At 46.2% G+C, this 18,432-nt stretch overlaps 1 pseudogene; it reads left to right on the forward strand.

Annotated features, from left to right (window-relative positions):
- The first annotated feature begins 1,885 nt into the window (after positions 1 to 1,885).
- On the forward strand, positions 1,886 to 14,859 carry LOC109768648 (uncharacterized; annotated as a pseudogene).
- The last annotated feature ends 3,573 nt before the right edge of the window (positions 14,860 to 18,432 follow it).

Consider the following 18,432-nt stretch of genomic DNA (forward strand, 5'->3'; position numbering starts at 1 on the left):
CTATTTCTTTGCTCACAATAGTTGCACGAGGCGCTTACTTCAAAAAAAACAACCCCACCACTATCTTGAGCCATCATGTGACAAAACATGAAAATAAAATACTAATTGTCATGGGTAAAAAATTAAGTTGCCATGGCAAAAAAAATTGAAGATGCCATGGCATACATATCTTAATTCACCATTCATCAACATAATTTGCCACTCGAACACATCATAAATTGCCTTTTCTTTATTTTGTATTAAAAATGAAAAATTATAAAAAAATGCAGACTAATTGTCATGTACAGTTTGCAGCTTGTGCATTATGTTGACCGAAAATTGACTTGCATATCGATAGCGATAGAGCATGAGAGGCAAGCCATGGAAAAACTGCCGTGGGTGAAATGCAATACCTGTGCCCCCCCCCCCCCCCCCCCCCAAGATAGCTCCTTCTATCGCATCTTCTTCCGTGATGGCATCTGATACTGCCCTCCATGAACGTGCCTATCGGCGGCCCTCAGGACGCAGCCCCCGACAATGCTCCCTACCAACGCTACCTCATTGGGCACCATCAGGAGCACCTACCGTGCGCCTCGGCCTGGCCAACCATCCCCTGAGCCCCTAAGCCCTCGGCCTCCCGCGCTGCAGCCACCCCGCGGTGATGGTCGTCGCCTGAGCTCGACACTACTCCATCGCGAAGCTCCTATAGTCGGGCCTACAACATCATATTCAGCTGGCCACCATCCCCACCATCAGGACATTTGCAGTGGTAGATGCCCATCTTCGATGGTGGGATATGGGTGAGTGGATCGATTGCCAGCCCTTCCGTCCAAGCCACCAGCGCCACTCCCTACTGCACCATTGCACCAGTGCAAACGTGCCCCTCTATTGAACACGACACCGACCGAACCGCCGGGAGAGGGGAAGAGGCATTGGGGGGATGAGACAAGACGAGTGTGTGGGGTGATGCGACTCCGACACTATGTTGGCCCGTTCACGAGGTTTCCCCCCAAGAGCGAACGCGTGCTCGATGATGAGGTGGCGAGGCATCATTTGCGAAGATTCATGCACTTAATCCAATAGTCCACTTGCCGTACGTTCGAAAATCGTTCCCACCAAACATTGGTACATTAACATTTGTGTTTATTTATGATCTGGTGCAAAATTCCGTTTTCCGAAATGTTGGTATGCAAGCATGGAGCACGACATATGGCAAGGCTCTAGGTTGCCTAAGGGCATCCACAATGTGATGATGCTAAATGTATGCAACCGTTAGAATAGAATGTGGGGTAGGCCCCACCGCAAAAAAGAATGTAATAGAAAAATGCCATATTTATGACCATCATTCATTGCTTGTGCTAGTTGAATGAGATTCGCATAGCATTTTATTGCATAGGTTGTTTGGCATGGGAGCACGAAGAAGTTTCAATTCCCATTATTTTGACCATGCATCTCCACAATGTATAATAGGGCTGTCAAAAGCCAAAACTCAATTTGACAATGCTATTTGGCACACATTGCAGATGACCTAAGAGTTCTCTATACAACCATTTATTTTCATATTATAAATGAAATTCAAAACTTTCTTTGAACTAAATTCGAAACTTCTTGGCGAGCCTTCCGGCTGCAGCCCCACCCATGGCTATGTGACACTACTGCACGGGCCCATGAGAAAACGATTATCTACATGTTCCACTTTTTTATTGACAGTAAAGCCAGTCAAAATATCTCCACAAACCCACTCTGAAAATAACCAAAATTCCGATATTGAAAGAAAATTGTACTTGGATTTTTGAACTTCGAATCCAAGTTGCAACTTTTTTTTGTCAGGAAAGGAAGACTACACACTGTCGGTAGGAGTCACCCAAACAACCACCAGTCCAACGGGCAACGGACGGACCACGCCATGTCGCTCCGGCGCCTACTAGGCCTCTCCACCGCTTTCGTCCCCAATCGCTACCTCTCCACCGCCAGCGCCGTCTCCGGCCGCCTTCGCCCCTCCCTCTCCACAGGCGTTGCCTCCTCGCACCCGCCACCATGGCCAATCATCGACCACTCCATCAAGGTTGGCCGCTGCTCGTCGGCCCGGACCGCGTGCTTCTGCCCCGTGGGCCCTCCGGGCGTCTCCAGCATCTTCGCCCCGCCGCACCTCATCGACCCCGAGATCCAGCGCTTCATTTGCAACCCCCTCACCGGCCAGATGCTCCGCCTCCCCGACATCGGTGGCTCCAGGAGGACCCTCGTCGTCTGCTACTTCTTGAGTTTGCGTTGGTTTTTCCCTTGAAAAGGAAAGGGTGATGCGGCAAAGTAGAGATAAGTATTTCCCTCAGTTAGAGAACCAAGGTATCAATCCAGTAGAAGACAACGCACAAATCACCCAACGCGATAAAGGGGTTGTCAATCCCTTCACGGTCACTTGCAAAAGTGAGATCTAATAGAGATAAATAAATAAAAATAAATGAAAGATAAATTATTTTTGGTGTTTTTGGTTTATAGATCGGAAAGTAAAAGATTGCAATATAGTAGATCGGAAACTTATATGATGGAAAATAGACCCGGGGAACATAGGTTTCACCAGAGGCTTCTCTCAAGGTAGCAAATAATACGGTGGGTGAACAAATTACTGTCGAGCAATTGATAGAAAAGCACAAAGTTATGACGATATCTAAGGCAATGATTATGAAATATAGGCATCACGTCTGTGTCTAGTAGACCGACTCCTGCCTGCATCTACTACTATTACTCCACACATCGATCGACTCCTGCCTGCATCTAGAGTATTAAGTTCATGAAGAACAGACTAACACATTAAGTAAGATGGCATGTTGTAGAGGAATAAACTCAAGCAATATGATGTAAACCCCATCTTTTATCCTCGATGGCAACAATACAATACGTGCCTTGCTGCCCCTACTGTCACTGGGAAAGGACACCGCAAGATTGAACCCAAAGCTAAGCACTTCTCCCATTGCAAGAAAAACCAATCTAGTTGGCCAAACCAAACCGATAGTTCGAAGAGAATTACAAAGATATCAAATCATGCATAAAATAATTCAGAAGATTCAAATAATATTCATAGATAAGCTGATCATAAATCCACAATTCATCGGATCTCGACAAACACCCGCAAAAGAAGATTACATTAGATAGATCTCCAAGAACATCGAGGAGAACATGATATTGAGAATCAAAGAGAGAGAAGAAGCCATCTAGCTACTAGCTATGGACCCGTAGGTCTAAGGTAAACTACTCACGCTTCATCGGAAGGGCAGTAGAGTTGATGTAGATGCCCTCCGTGATCGAATCCTGTTGGGGATCGTAGCAGAAATTTAAAATTTTCTATGCATCACCAAGATCAATCTATGGAGTCATCTAGCAACGAGAGAGAGGAGTGCATCAACATACCCTTGTAGATCATGAGCGGAAGCGTTCAAGTGAACGGGGTTGATAGAGTCGTACTCGTCGTGATCCAAATCACCGATGACCGAGCGCCGAACAGACGGCACCTCCGCGTTCAACACACGTACGGAGCAGCGACGTCTCCTTCTTCTTGATCCAGCAAGGGGAAAGGAAAGGTTGATGAAGATCCAGCAGCAAGACGGCGTGGTGGTGGAAGTAGCGGGATCCCGGCAGGGCTTCGCCAAGCGCAAGCGGGGAGGAAGAGGTGTCACGGGAGGGAGGGAGGCACCAGGGCTTATGGTGCGGCTGCGCTCCCTCCCCTCCACTATATATAGGGGCCCTGGGGGGGCGCCGGCCCCTGGGAGATCCAATCTCCAGGGGGGCGGCGGCCAAGGGGGGTGGCTTGCCCCCAAGCCAAGTGGGGCGCCCCCCACCCCTAGGGTTTCCAACCCTAGGCGCAGGGGGAGGCCCAAGGGGTGCGCACCAGCCCACTAGGGGCTAGTTCCCCTCCCACTTCAGCCCATGGGGCCCTCCGGGATAGGTGGTCCCACCCGGTGGACCCCCGGGACCCTTCCGGTGGTCCCGGTACAATACCGGTGACCCCCGAAACTTTCCCGATGGCGGAAACTGGACTTCCTATATACAATTCTTTACCTCCGGACCAATCCGGAACTCCTCGTGACGTCCGGGATCTCATCCGGGACTCCGAACAACTTTCGGGTTACCGCATACTAATATCTCTACAACCCTAGCGTCACCGAACCTTAAGTGTGTAGACCCTACGGGTTCGGGAGACATGCAGACATGACCGAGACGACTCTCCGGTCAATAACCAACAGCGGGATCTGGATACCCATGTTGGCTCCCACATGTTCCTCGATGATCTCATCGGATGAACCAAGATGTCGAGGATTCAATCAATCCTGTATACAATTCCCTTTGTCAATCGGTACGTTACTTGCCCGAGATTCGATCGTCGGTATCCCAATACCTCGTTCAATCTCGTTACCGGCAAGTCACTTTACTCGTACCATAATGCATGATCCCGTGACCAACCACTTGGTCACTTTGAGCTCATTATGATGATGCATTACCGAGTGGGCCCAGAGATACCTCTCCGTCATACGGAGTGACAAATCCCAGTCTTGATCCGTGTCAACCCAACAGACACTTTCAGAGATACCTGTAGTGTACCTTTATAGTCACCCAGTTACGTTGTGACGTTTGATACACCCAAAGCACTCCTACGGCATCCGGGAGTTACACGATCTCATGGTCTAAGGAAATGATACTTGACATTGGAAAAGCTCTAGCAAACGAACTACACGATCTTTGTGCTATGCTTAGGATTGGGTCTTGTCCATCACATCATTCTCCTAATGATGTGATCCCGTTATCAATGACATCCAATGTCCATAGTCAGGAAACCATGACTATCTGTTGATCAACGAGCTAGTCAACTAGAGGCTCACTAGGGACATGTTGTGGTCTATGTATTCACACATGTATTACGATTTCCGGATAACACAATTATAGCATGAACAATAGACAATTATCATGAACAAGGAAATATAATAATAACCATTTTATTATTGCCTCTAGGGCATATTTCCAACAGTCTCCCACTTGCACTAGAGTCAATAATCTAGTTACATTGTGATGAATCGAACACCCATAGAGTTCTAGTGTTGATCATGTTTTGCTCTAGGGAGAGGTTTAGTCAACGGATCTGCTACATTCAGGTCCGTATGTACTTTACAAATATCTATGTCTCCATTCTGAACATTTTCACGAATGGAGTTGAAGCGACGCTTGATATGCCTGGTCTTCCTGTGAAACCTGGGCTCCTTGGCAAGGGCAATAGCTCCAGTGTTGTCACAGAAGAGAGTCATCGGGCCCGACGCATTGGGAATCACCCCTAGGTCGGTAATGAACTCCTTTATCCAGATTGCTTCTTGTGCTGCCTCTGAGGCCGCCATGTACTCCGCTTCACATGTAGATCCCGCCACGACGCTTTGCTTGCAACTGCACCAGCTTACTGCCCCACCATTCAAAATATACACGTATCCGGTTTGTGACTTAGAGTCATCCAGATCTGTGTCGAAGCTAGCGTCGACGTAACCCTTTACGACGAGCTCTTCGTCACCTCCGTATATGAGAAACATATCCTTAGTCCTTTTCAGGTACTTCAGGATATTCTTGACCGCTGTCCAGTGTTCCATGCCGGGATTACTTTGGTACCTTCCTACCAAACTTACGGCAAGGTTTACATCAGGTCTGGTACACAGCATGGCATACATAATAGACCCTATGGCCGAGGCATAGGGGACGACACTCATCTTTTCTCTATCTTCTGCCGTGGTCGGGCATTGAGCCGTGCTCAATTGCACACCTTGCAATACAGGCAAGAACCCCTTCTTGGACTGGTCCATATTGAACTTCTTCAATATCTTGTCAAGGTACGTACTTTGTGAAAGACCAATAAGGCGTCTCGATCTATCTCTATAGATCTTGATGCCTAATATATAAGCAGCTTCTCCAAGGTCCTTCATTGAAAAACACTTATTCAAATAAGCCTTTATACTTTCCAAGAATTCTATATCATTTCCCATCAACAGTATGTCATCCACATATAATATGAGAAATGCTACAGAGCTCCTACTCACTTTCTTGTAAACACAGGCTTATCCATAAGTCTGTGTAAACCCAAACGCTTTGATCATCTCATCAAATCGAATGTTCCAACTCCGAGATGCTTGCACCAGCCCATAGATGGAGCGCTGGAGCTTGCATACCTTGTTAGCATTCTTAGGATCAACAAAACCTTCCGGCTGCATCATATACAATTCTTCCTTAAGAAAGTCGTTAAGGAATGCCGTCTTGACGTCCATTTGCCATATCTCATAATCATAGAATGCGGCAATTGCTAACATGATTCGGACGGACTTCAGCTTCGCTACGGGTGAGAAAGTCTCATCGTAGTCAACCCCTTGAACTTGTCGATAACCCTTAGCGACAAGTCGAGCCTTATAGATGGTCACATTACCATCCGCGTCTGTCTTCTTCTTAAAGATCCATTTATTTTCTATGGCTCGCCGATCATCGGGCAAGTCAGTCAAAGTCCATACTTCGTTTTCATACATGGATCCTATCTCGGATTTCATGGCTTCTAGCCATTTGTTGGAATCTGGGCCCGCCATTGCTTCCTCATAGTTCGAAGGTTCACCGTTGTCTAACAACATGATTTCCAAGACAGGGTTGTCGTACCACTCTGGCGCGGAACGTGTCCTTGTGGACCTACGAAGTTCAGTAGGAGCTTGATCCGAAGTACCTTGATCATCATCATCATTAACTTCCTCTCTAGTCGGTGCATGCACCACAGGAACATTTTCCTGAGCTGCGCTACTTTCCGCTTCAAGAGGTAGTACTTCATCAAGTTCCACTTTCCTCCCACTTATTTCTTTCGAGAGAAACTCTTTCTCCAGAAAGGACCCGTTCTTGGCAACAAAGATCTTGCCTTCGGATCTGAGGTAGAAGGTATACCCAATGGTTTCCTTAGGGTATCCTATGAAGACGCATTTCTCCGACTTGGGTTCGAGCTTTTCAGGTTGAAGTTTCTTGACATAAGCATCGCATCCCCAAACTTTTAGAAACGACAGCTTAGGTTTCTTCCCAAACCATAATTCATACGGTGTCGTCTCAACGGATTTCGACGGAGCCCTATTTAAAGTGAATGCGGTAGTCTCTAAAGCATAGCCCCAGAATGATAGCGGTAGATCGGTAAGAGACATCATAGATCGCACCATATCCAATAGAGTGTGATTACGACGTTCGGACACACCGTTACGCTGAGGTGTTCCAGGCGGCGTGAGTTGTGAAACGATTCCACATTTCCTTAAGTGCGTACCAAATTCGTGACTTAAATATTCCCTCCCACGATCTCATCGTATGAACTTTATCTTTCGGTCACGTTGATTCTCCACCTCATTCTGAAATTCCTTGAACTTTTCAAAGGTCTCAGACTTGTGTTTCATCAAGTAGACATACCCATATCTACTGAAGTAATCAGTGAGAGTGAGAACATAACGATAGCCACCGCGAGCCTCAACACTCATTGGACCGCACACATCAGTATGTATGATTTTCAATAAGTTGGTTGCTCGCTCCATTGTTCCGGAGAACGGAGTCTTGGTCATTTTGCCCATGAGGCATGGTTCGCATGTGTCAAATGATTCATAATCGAGAGACTCTAAAAGTCCATCAGCATGGAGCTTCTTCATGCGCTTGACACCAATGTGACCAAGGCGGCAGTGCCACAAGTATGTGGGACTATCGTTATCAACTTTACATCTTTTGGTATTTACACTATGAATATGTGTAACATCACGCTCGAGATTCATTAAGAATAAACCATTGACCAGCGGGGCATGACCATAAAACATATCTCTCATATAAATAGAACAACGATTATTCTCGGATTTAAATGAGTAGCCATCTCGCATTAAACGAGATCCAGATACAATGTTCATGCTCAAAGCTGGCACTAAATAACAATTATTGAGGTTTAAAACTAATCCCGTAGGTAAATGTAGAGGTAGTGTGCCGACGGCGATCACATCGACCTTGGAACCATTCCCGACGCGCATCGTCACCTCGTCCTTCGCCAGTCTCCGCTTATTCCGCAGCTCCTGTTTTGAGTTACAAATATGAGCAACCGCACCGGTATCAAATACCCAGGAGCTACTACGAGTACTGGTAAGGTACACATCAATTACATGTATATCACATATACCTTTGGTGTTGCCGGCCTTCTTGTCTGCTAAGTATTTGGTGCAGTTCCGCTTCCAGTGACCACTTCCCTTGCAATAAAAGCACTCAGTCTCAGGCTTGGGTCCATTCTTTGGCTTCTTCCCGGCAACTGGCTTACCGGGCGCGGCAACTCCCTTGCCGTCCTTCTTGAAGTTCTTCTTACCCTTGCCTTTCTTGAACTTAGTGGTTTTATTCACCATCAACACTTGATGTTCCTTTTTGATCTCCACCTCTGCTGATTTCAACATTGAATATACCTCAGGAATGGTCTTCTCCATCCCCTGCATATTGAAGTTCATCACAAAGCTCTTGTAGCTTGTAGCTCGGTGGAAGCGACTGAAGGATTCTGTCAATGACCGCGTCATCCGGGAGATTAACTCCCAGCTGAGTCAAGCGGTTGTGTAACCCAGACATTTTGAGTATGTGCTCACTGACAGAACTATTTTCCTCCATCTTACAACTGAAGAACTTGTCGGAGACTTCATATCTCTCGACCCGGGCATGAGCTTGGAAAACCATTTTCAGCTCTTCGAACATCTCATATGCTCCGTGTTGCTCAAAACGCTTTTGGAGCCCCGGTTCTAAGCTGTAAAGCATGCCGCACTGAACGAGGGAGTAATCATCAGCACGTGACTACCAAGCGTTCATAACGTCTTGGTTCTCTGGGATTGGTGCATCACCTAGCGGTGCTTCTAGGACATAATCTTTCTTGGCAGCTATGAGGATGATCCTCAGGTTCCGGACCCAGTCCGTATAGTTGTTGCCATCATCTTTCAGCTTGGTTTTCTCTAGGAACGCATTGAAGTTGAGGGCAACATTAGCGTGGGCCATTTGATCTACAAGACATATTGTAAAGATTTTAGACTAAGTTCATGATAATTAAGTTCATCTAATCAAATTATTCAATGAACCCCCACTCAGATAGACATCTCTCTAGTCATCTAAGTGAAACATGATCCGAGTCAACTAGGCCGTGTCCGATCATCACGTGAGACGGACTAGTCAACATCGGTGAACATCTTCATGTTGATCGTATCTTCTATACGACTCATGCTCGACCTTTCGGTCTTCCGTGTTCCGACGCCATGTCTGTACATGCTAGGCTCGTCAAGTTAACCTAAGTGTATTGCGTGTGTAAATCTGGCTTACACCCGTTGTATTCGAACGTTAGAATCTATCACACCTGATCATCACGTGGTGCTTCGAAACAACGAACCTTCGCAACGGTGCACAGTTAGGGGGAACACTTTCTTGAAATTATTATAAGGGATCATCTTATTTACTACCGTCGTACTAAGCAAATAAGAAGTAAAACATGACAAACATCACATGCAATCAAATAGTGACATGATATGGCCAATATCATTTTGCTCCTTTTGATCTCCATCTTCGGGGTGCCATGATCATCTTCGTCACCGGCATGACACCATGATCTCCATCATCATGATCTCCATCATCGTGTCTTCATGAAGTTGTCACGCCAACGATTACTTCTACTTCTATGGCTAACGTGTTTAGCAACAAAGTAAAGTAATTTACATGGCGTTATTCAATGACACGCAGGTCATACAAAAAATAAAGACAACTCCTATGGCCCCTGCCGTTTGTCATACTCATCGACATGCAAGTCGTGATTCCTATTACAAGAACATGATCAATCTCATACATCACATATATCATTCATCACATCTTCTGGCCATATCACATCACAAGGCATATGCTGCAAAAACAAGTTAGACGTCCTCTAATTGTTGTTGCATGTTTTTACGTGGCTTCTATAGGTTTCTAGCAAGAACGTTTGTTACCTACGTAAAACCACAACGTGATATGCCAATTACTATTTACCCTTCATAAGGACCCTTTTCATCGAATCCGATCCGACTAAAGTGGGAGAGACAGACACCCGCTAGCCACCTTATGCAACTAGTGCATGTCAGTCGGTGGAACCTGTCTCACGTAAGCGTACGTGTAAGGTCGGTCCGGGCCGCTTCATCCCACGATGCCGCCGAATCAAGATAAGACTAGTAGCGGCAAGTAAATTGACATGATCTACGCCCACAACAATTTTGTGTTCTACTCGTGCATAGTAACTACGCATAAACCTGGCTCATGATGCCACTGTTGGGGATCGTAGCAGAAATTTAAAATTTTCTACGCATCACCAAGATCAATCTATGGAGTCATCTAGCAACGAGAGAGAGGAGTGCATCTACATACCCTTGTAGATCGCGAGCGGAAGCGTTCAAGTGAACGGGGTTGATGGAGTCGTACTCGTCGTGATCCAAATCACCGATGACCGAGCGCCGAACGGACGGCACCTCCGCGTTCAACACACGTACGGAGCAGCAACGTCTCCTCCTTCTTGATCCAGGAAGGGGAAAGGAGAGGTTGATGAAGATCCCGCAGCACGACGGCGTGGTGGTGGAAGTAGCGGGATCCCGGCAGGGCTTCGCCAAGCGCAAGCGGGGAGGAAGAGGTGTCACGGGAGGTAGGGAGGCGCCAGGGCTTATGGTGCGGCTGCCCTCCCTCCCCTCCACTATATATAGGGGCCCTGGGGGGCGCCGGCCCCTGGGAGATCCAATCTCCAGGGGGGCGCCGGCCAAGGGGGGTGGCTTGCCCCCCAAGCCAAGTGGGGCGCCCCCCACCCCTAGGGTTTCCAACCCTAGGCGCAGGGGGGAGGCCCAAGGGGTGCGCACCAGCCCACTAGGGGCTAGTTCCCCTCCCACTTCAGCCCATGGGGCCCTCCGAGATAGGTGGCCCCACCCGGTGGACCCCCGGGACGCTTCCGGTGGTCCCGGTACAATACCGGTGACCCCCAAAACTTTCCCAGTGGCCGAAACTGGACTTCCTATATACAATTCTTTACCTCCGGACCAATCCGGAAGTGGAAAGTGTTGTTGTGTCAAATCGAGATTGTGTGGGTGTCCGCTCATGTTCGACGCTATCGAAAATCATGCATTGGATGGATGCCCGGGCATTGAGAAGGAAGGACGCTTTCAGAGGCGAAAGGCCATGGGTTCCTCGTGACGTCCGGGATCTCATCCGGGACTCCGAACAACTTTCGGGTTACCGCATACTAATATCTCTACAACCCTAGCGTCACTGAACCTAAGTGTGTAGACCCTACGGGTTCGGGAGACATGCAGACATGACCGAGACGACTCTCCGGTCAATAACCAACAGCGGGATCTGGATACCCATGTTGGCTCCCACATGTTCCTCGATGATCTCATCGGATGAACCACGATGTCGAGGATTCAATCAATCCCGTATACAATTCCCTTTGTCAATCGGTACGTTACTTGCCCGAGATTCAATCGTCGGTATCCCAATACCTCGTTCAATCTCGTTACCGGCAAGTCACTTTACTCGTACCGTAATGCATGATCCCGTGACCACCACTTGGTCACTTTGAGCTCATTATGATGATGCATTACCGAGTGGGCCCAGAGATACCTCTCCGTCATACGGAGTGACAAATCCCAGTCTCGATCCGTGTCACCCCAACAGACACTTTCAGAGATACCTGTAGTGTACCTTTATAGTCACCCAGTTACGTTGTGACGTTTGATACACCCAAAGCACTCCTACGGCATCCGGGAGTTACACGATCTCATGGTCTAAGGAAATGATACTTGACATTGGAAAAGCTCTAGCAAACGAACTACACGATCTTTGTGCTATGCTTAGGATTGGGTCTTGTCCATCACATCATTCTCCTAATGATGTGATCCCGTTATCAATGACATCCAATGTCCATAGTCAGGAAACCATGACTATCTGTTGATCAACGAGCTAGTCAACTAGAGGCTCACTAGGGACATGTTGTGGTCTATGTATTCACACATGTATTACGATTTCCGGATAACACAATTATAGCATGAACAATAGACAATTATCATGAACAAGGAAATATAATAATAACCATTTTATTATTGTCTCTAGGGCATACTTCCAACAAATCCCCCTCCGGCAGGATGCCGGAAAAGGTCCCAGATGGGATCTCACGGGAACAGAAGGTTGCGGCGGTGGAAAAGTGTTTTCGTGAATACTTCTGGTGGTTTGGGAATATATGTGAATATATAGGAGGCAGAATTAGGTCAGGGGAGTCACGAGAGGCCCACAAGGCAGGGGCGCACCCTACCCCCTGGGCGCGCCCTCCCCCTTGTGGCCGCCTCGTGGCTCTTTCGACTTGATCTCCAAGTCTCCTGGGTGTCTTCTGGTCCAAGAAAAATCATCGCAAAGGTTTTATTCCGTTTGGTATTCTTTTTCTGCGAAACTGAAAAATAAGGAAAAATCAGAAACTGGAGTCCCAAAAATAATATAAACTAGTATATTAATGAATATAAAACATCCAAAACAGATAATATAATAGCATGAAACAATAAAAAATTATAGATACGTTGAAGACGTATCATCATCCACCATATGGGCCTCCTCACCCAGGCTGATAGAGGGCTCGGGTGTCGGCTGCCCGACAGGTCCGCCGTCGCCGACTTCGTCTTCAATGGCTCCACCCTTGCGCGGTTCCTCTCTGACAAAGGCAAGTGGAAGATGGTGATGATGGGCTCGCCTGGCGGACCGCTGCTCCCGCGCGAGATGGAGATGAACCAGGAGACGGTTGCCTTCGGCGGCCACCTGTGGTGGGTCGACCTGACCTTGGGCGCCGTCTCCATCGACCCCTTCGCCGACCGGCCGGAGATCTGCTTCGTCGAGCTGCCGAGCGGCAGCGTGCTGCCTGCGCCTGCATGTGCGGATAGGCTGGATCTAGCATGGGGCATGGGTGTACAGATGTACACCTAAAAATTTATGCAGTTTTTTATATATAGGCATATATGACAGATACACTATTCTACCAGCGCAATATGCCTATTTCAGCAAGCAGGTAGGCAGCAGCAGCCCATTGGCTTCGTTCCCTTGCACCTTCAGGCTTCAGACCACTTATGTCCACTAGGGCGCACACACGCATGAGAGGCTCGCCCAGCCAGGCGATTCTTGTCCACTCACCAAACAATTTTCTCAAAAAAATCAAAGAAAAAGAAAAGCCAGCTATTCTTCCTTCTTCCCACAGATTCACCGAGGCATGAACGAGGCGGCGGCGCTCTCAGGACCAGTGGTGGAGACATGTTGGATTGGCAAGGGCCCTGGCCCCCTAACATCAGCCATTTGCTGCTAATTTGATATGAACAGTGACATAATTAGTCACTATTTGCTTCTAAAAAATCATTTTTCAACAGCTTGGCCCTCCCCAACCTATTTTAGCAGCACTTGGCCCTCCTCATATATAATTTCTGGCTGCGCCACTTCTCGCGACCCAAGCTGATGGGCATGGCAAGCCATAGCCATTGCCACGCATAGGAGCTACCAGCGCAGGAGCTCCGCGTGGACGAGTCGCCCAATGCCATGCCGTCCGCCACTACTGGGGAGGAGCAACAGCCCAATACGGGACCAAGCGCCCCAGCATAGAGGGTCGCAGCGGCGGCCACCACAGTCGTAGACGTCGAGGATACCACTGTCCTCTGCATATCGTCTCACTTACAGCGTGAAACCTAAGGCAGCCTTGTCACAAACCAAACATCCCCATAGCTCTTTAACACTTGGGAACAGCTACATCATGGCTAGGGGACATATGTAGCTGCTAGTGAACAATTTGTATTTGTATTGCGGTGAACCAATTGGATCATCTATTAGGGTGAACACAAAAAAAAATTAACACCTAATGTTAAATTCCTAGATCCGCCACTGTGTGCGGACGAAGGAGATCTCAACAAGGTCGAGGAACGGGCTCTGTCCATGATGGAGTTGTCCAAGTGCCGGCGCATCGGCGTGAGCGAGGGGAGGTTGCGCTATGCCGAGGTGAGTCCGGGCGGGCCGTTTCTGCTCAGCTCATATGCGCTCGACGACGGACCAGTGGTAGAGCACCAGGTGTCACTCAGGAAGGTCTTGGCGGACGGAGGCTACCTGTGGCAGGAGAACTCGGCTCAATCGGCACCGTAGATCGCCGTCCTTGACCCTCTCCACGACAGTGTCATTTACATCAAGGTCGGCGAGCACGTCCTCGTCGTGGACATGCAGATTGGGAAGGTGATCGGGGCCTCTCCGATGGAAGACGAATACTTTTCTCTCGTGCCATGCGTGCTTCCTCTATGGCTTGGATCAAGACGGATCCCCACGGCAACGGCAGGTATGTAATCACCTGCTTGTTTTAACTGCTACGATCTCCTTTTCAGTTTTGCATTTGCTTGATTGGTAGTGCTTGGACAGAAGATTATGGGTTGTTCATGGGTTATAATGTGGAAACATACAAATGGATGAATTTCGGTATCGAATTGACGTTGTCAGTAAAATCCGAACATGAATTCCAATCAAATACTCCTACTAGGTTTGGTACTATTGATCTAGTTAGACCGACTTGGTGTAGTTATAGCTCAGTTTTTTTAGCCCGCATTTGGTGTAGTTGTACCTCAGTAAGATCCAAATTATATCTATTCAGACGACTACTATGTTCATAGCAAGTAACAACACATAGTTTATATTGTTATAAATTGTTCTGGGTTAGCAATATTGCGTCTGTTGTTTAAGTTTATATTAACTACCTTGACTGAGGAAAACATTTTTTCAGGCAAGAAGGATGGCTTGGAATCAACAGATGATCTGGGTAGTTTCATCTAGAAGTAGGGAATGGGTATGAATCTGGCAGCCAGCTTATGCATCTCTGGGTAATATTCTCTTATATAATGCTTCTTTGTTGATCATCCAGTACTAGTCATCCATTCGCCTTGTCAGGACTTTGGAATGCTTTGTTTTTCCTTGTCGTATTGCTGAGTGCTTCTTTCTGTTTCCTTAAATGTGACTCCCTCTGGTAATATAAGACATTTTGAGTCACTACTTTAGTGATCCAAAACGTCTTATATTAGTTTACAGAGGTAGTATAACAATTGATAAAGTCTAAAATTGAAGATTGCTAGAATATTTCCAAACAAACAATAATGTTGTAATTCTGTGCTGTAAAGTACACATGTTGCTCGGATGCTAACTCCCTGGTCCTCTAACCCACTTTCTGTTTCATTTTTGGAGGTGAGATAGATTTTAGACTACAATAGCACTTGTGTTTACTCAGTCTTTTCCATGTTGAGCCAAACGTCCCTAATACATTTTCTTTACTTTTTAGGTTTCTTGGAACTAATGGATGCAGGGGTTGCGCTATATTAGGACGGTTGTTTGTCAAACTCTCATTTTGGAGAAAATCTGGATGAGTTTGGGTTTATTGTAGTTGTTTATGACTGATCTGTTTAGAGAGAAATCTGGCTGTGGTTTTAGCACACACAGTTACGATATTCTGTAGAACTAAAGTTGCTTCAGCATGTAACGGCTGCCACAGGACAGCATCCATAAGGGCATGTACAATGGTGGCAGCACCTAGGTACTGCCCCAGCCCAGCCACATGAGCACATACGGCTGAAGCACCGTTTAATTTCGCATACACCCAGTGCACCTGTAACCCCATGACGTGAGCCACCATATGGATGGATGAGCGTCCGGACGACATCTCTCTCTTTCTTTCTCTCTCTCATTGCTTTTTCTACTCGAGCAACTAGTTCTTCTCCAAGCTACACTGACACGTTTGAGGCATCTATTTTTAGTCCACGGTGGCATCCGAACCTAGTTGGCACATGGGGCACTAGGTCTAGGGCTATGCATTGGGCATGCCCAAATGTGCTCATCAAGTTCAGGAAAATATACATGCTCATCTTTTTGTAGGGAAACATGGATGCATCTTTTTTTTTGTTCTCGCGGTCTTGGGGATCTCCCACTGTGACATCTGTGATGATGAATTGATGACTGTTTCAATGGATCGCTAGTAGGAGTATTTCTAGCTGATAAATTGCATGTTTTCACCGTTTTTATTGCCACACACGAACATACTCCATCACTAGCTCAACAAAATTCAAAATGTCTGTACCAAGTTATCTCAATCAGGCATCAATGCACAACAATCCATTCATGGCTTGCATAGACTTGCTATTCTGTGCAAATTTAAACTATTTTCAACATTTGATGCCTGATCCGCGACCAATTCCTTCCCGTCAAGCAGTGGCCCAGCAGCTTGTCGGCTCCCCATTGCCGGTCATAAAGTGCGACGATTGCCCGTGGCACGTGACGTGCCGAGTTTCGATCACGCCAGAACATCCCGGATGGGTGTTCTCCAAGTGCCAAAAAGATGGCGTGAGTGCGTCTTTTTATCTGGTTGTTTATCGGATTCAGCGCAATTTGTAGATCATTGTTTGCTCAAATTTGTGTGTAGGATGGATGCGAGTCTTGGTATTGGGGAGAAGATCACATCGATCTACTGATAGTGAGAAATTTGATAGATGTTCGTGCACTCCTTGCTAGAGTAGAGACTAGAGGCGGCGCAATGTCAAATTATGTGAAACTGAAGAAGAAAGAAGTGTGCAAGCTCGAGAAGCCAATTGAGAGAATAAACAATGAAGACTTAGAGATAATATTAATCCAACTAGTGGGAGCAGTTATGAAATTTGGATTTCTATTCAAATGTATTTCTGGACAGAGGGAGTATAATCGTGATTCTTGTTTTCTTTGTTTCATTCTTGTAGCAAAGAATTGATGAACTATGTACTATGATAATTATGTACTCCGATGTATTCCCTCCGCTCATAAATATCAGTCCTTTTTGAGCTTTCAATATGGACTACACACGGATGTATATAGACGTAGTTTAGAGTTTCAATTCAATTATTTTGCTCCGTATGTAGTCCATATTGGAATCTATAAAAAAGACTTATATTTAGAAACGAAGGGAGTATAAAATGTCATTCAATGGAATAAAGAAGCAACGGAATTTTTTTTGGTGGCCAAAAATGAAATGCAAATGACAAAAATAATTTTTACTCCACTAAATAATTTAGGAGATCGGATAGGTCCGGTCAAAAGTTAATGGAGTATAAATACTCCACTAAGCTTACTCAACCGGGTACTCCTCTATTATTTAGGGGATCAGCTATTTTTTAGGGATCGGCTACAGTTGCTTTGACTATGTGATGTTGGGAAAATAGGGAGAAAAAAGGGACAGATTTTGTGGTGCTGTACTGGTATATGTGTGTGTGCTCTCGTCTCAAATCAGAGCTTGAATACAGTGTGAGATGAATTGGGAAGCGTAGAACCCTTCGTCTGGGCCGCATTGTATTATATAGAGAGCATGCCGTGGCTTATAAGGGAGGGATCGATCGAGAGAAAGAGGAGATCGATCCGTTCGGTTACAGGAGGTTTAACAGAAGAAGAGATAAGAGGAGATAAGAGTACAAAGTTTAAACTACTCTCCTATCTCTATACGATGTATTCTAACATTCCCCCTCAATCTGAACCGAGTGATCTTTACCAAGGTTAAGATTGTTCTTGAATTCATTCAATCTTCCTGTAGTAAGAGGTTTTGTGAAGCCATCAGCAAGTTGATCACCAGTTGGTATAAACCGAATATCAAGTAGCTTGCGAGCTACTCTTTCTCTGACAAAGTGAAAATCAACTTCAATATGTTTGGTTCATGCATGGAAAACAGGATTAGCTGAGAGATAGGTTGCACCAATATTATCACACCATAACCTCGCAGCTTGTGGAGCCTTGATCCCAAGCTCATATAACAGAGTCTGTATCCACATTACCTCAGCTGTAACATTAGCCAAAGCTTTATACTCAGCCTCTGTACTGGATCTAGAAACAGTGGCCTGTTTTCTTGCACTCCATGACACAAGATTTGTTCCCAGAAACACAGCAAAACCACCTGTGGACCTTTCTGTCATTAGCACACCCTGCCCAGTCTGCATCAGAATAGGCAGTAACAAGCATAGACATTGACTTGGTAATCTGAAGTCCAAGACCTTTTGAGTATTTAAGATACCTTAAAATCCTTTTTACTGTAGTCCAGTGTGTTGTTCTAGGTGCATGCAAATATTGACAAACTTTATTGACAGAGTAAGAAATATCAGGACGTGTAAGGGTCAAATACTGTAAGCACCAACAACACTTCTGTATTTTGTTGCATCATCTGATCCAAGTGCTTCTCCACTTTCAATTGTAAGTTTTTCTGAAGTTGAAATTGGTGTACTCACAGGTTTGCAATTTTCCAATCCTACTCTCTTGAGTATATCAGTGGTATATTTTTCTTGTGTAAGAAGTATTCCATCCTTTATCTGTTTAACTTCTATACCAAGAAAATAATGAAGATCACCT

Source organism: Aegilops tauschii, chromosome 5 (genome assembly GCF_002575655.3).
Source record: "Aegilops tauschii subsp. strangulata cultivar AL8/78 chromosome 5, Aet v6.0, whole genome shotgun sequence".
NCBI lineage: Eukaryota > Viridiplantae > Streptophyta > Magnoliopsida > Poales > Poaceae > Aegilops > Aegilops tauschii.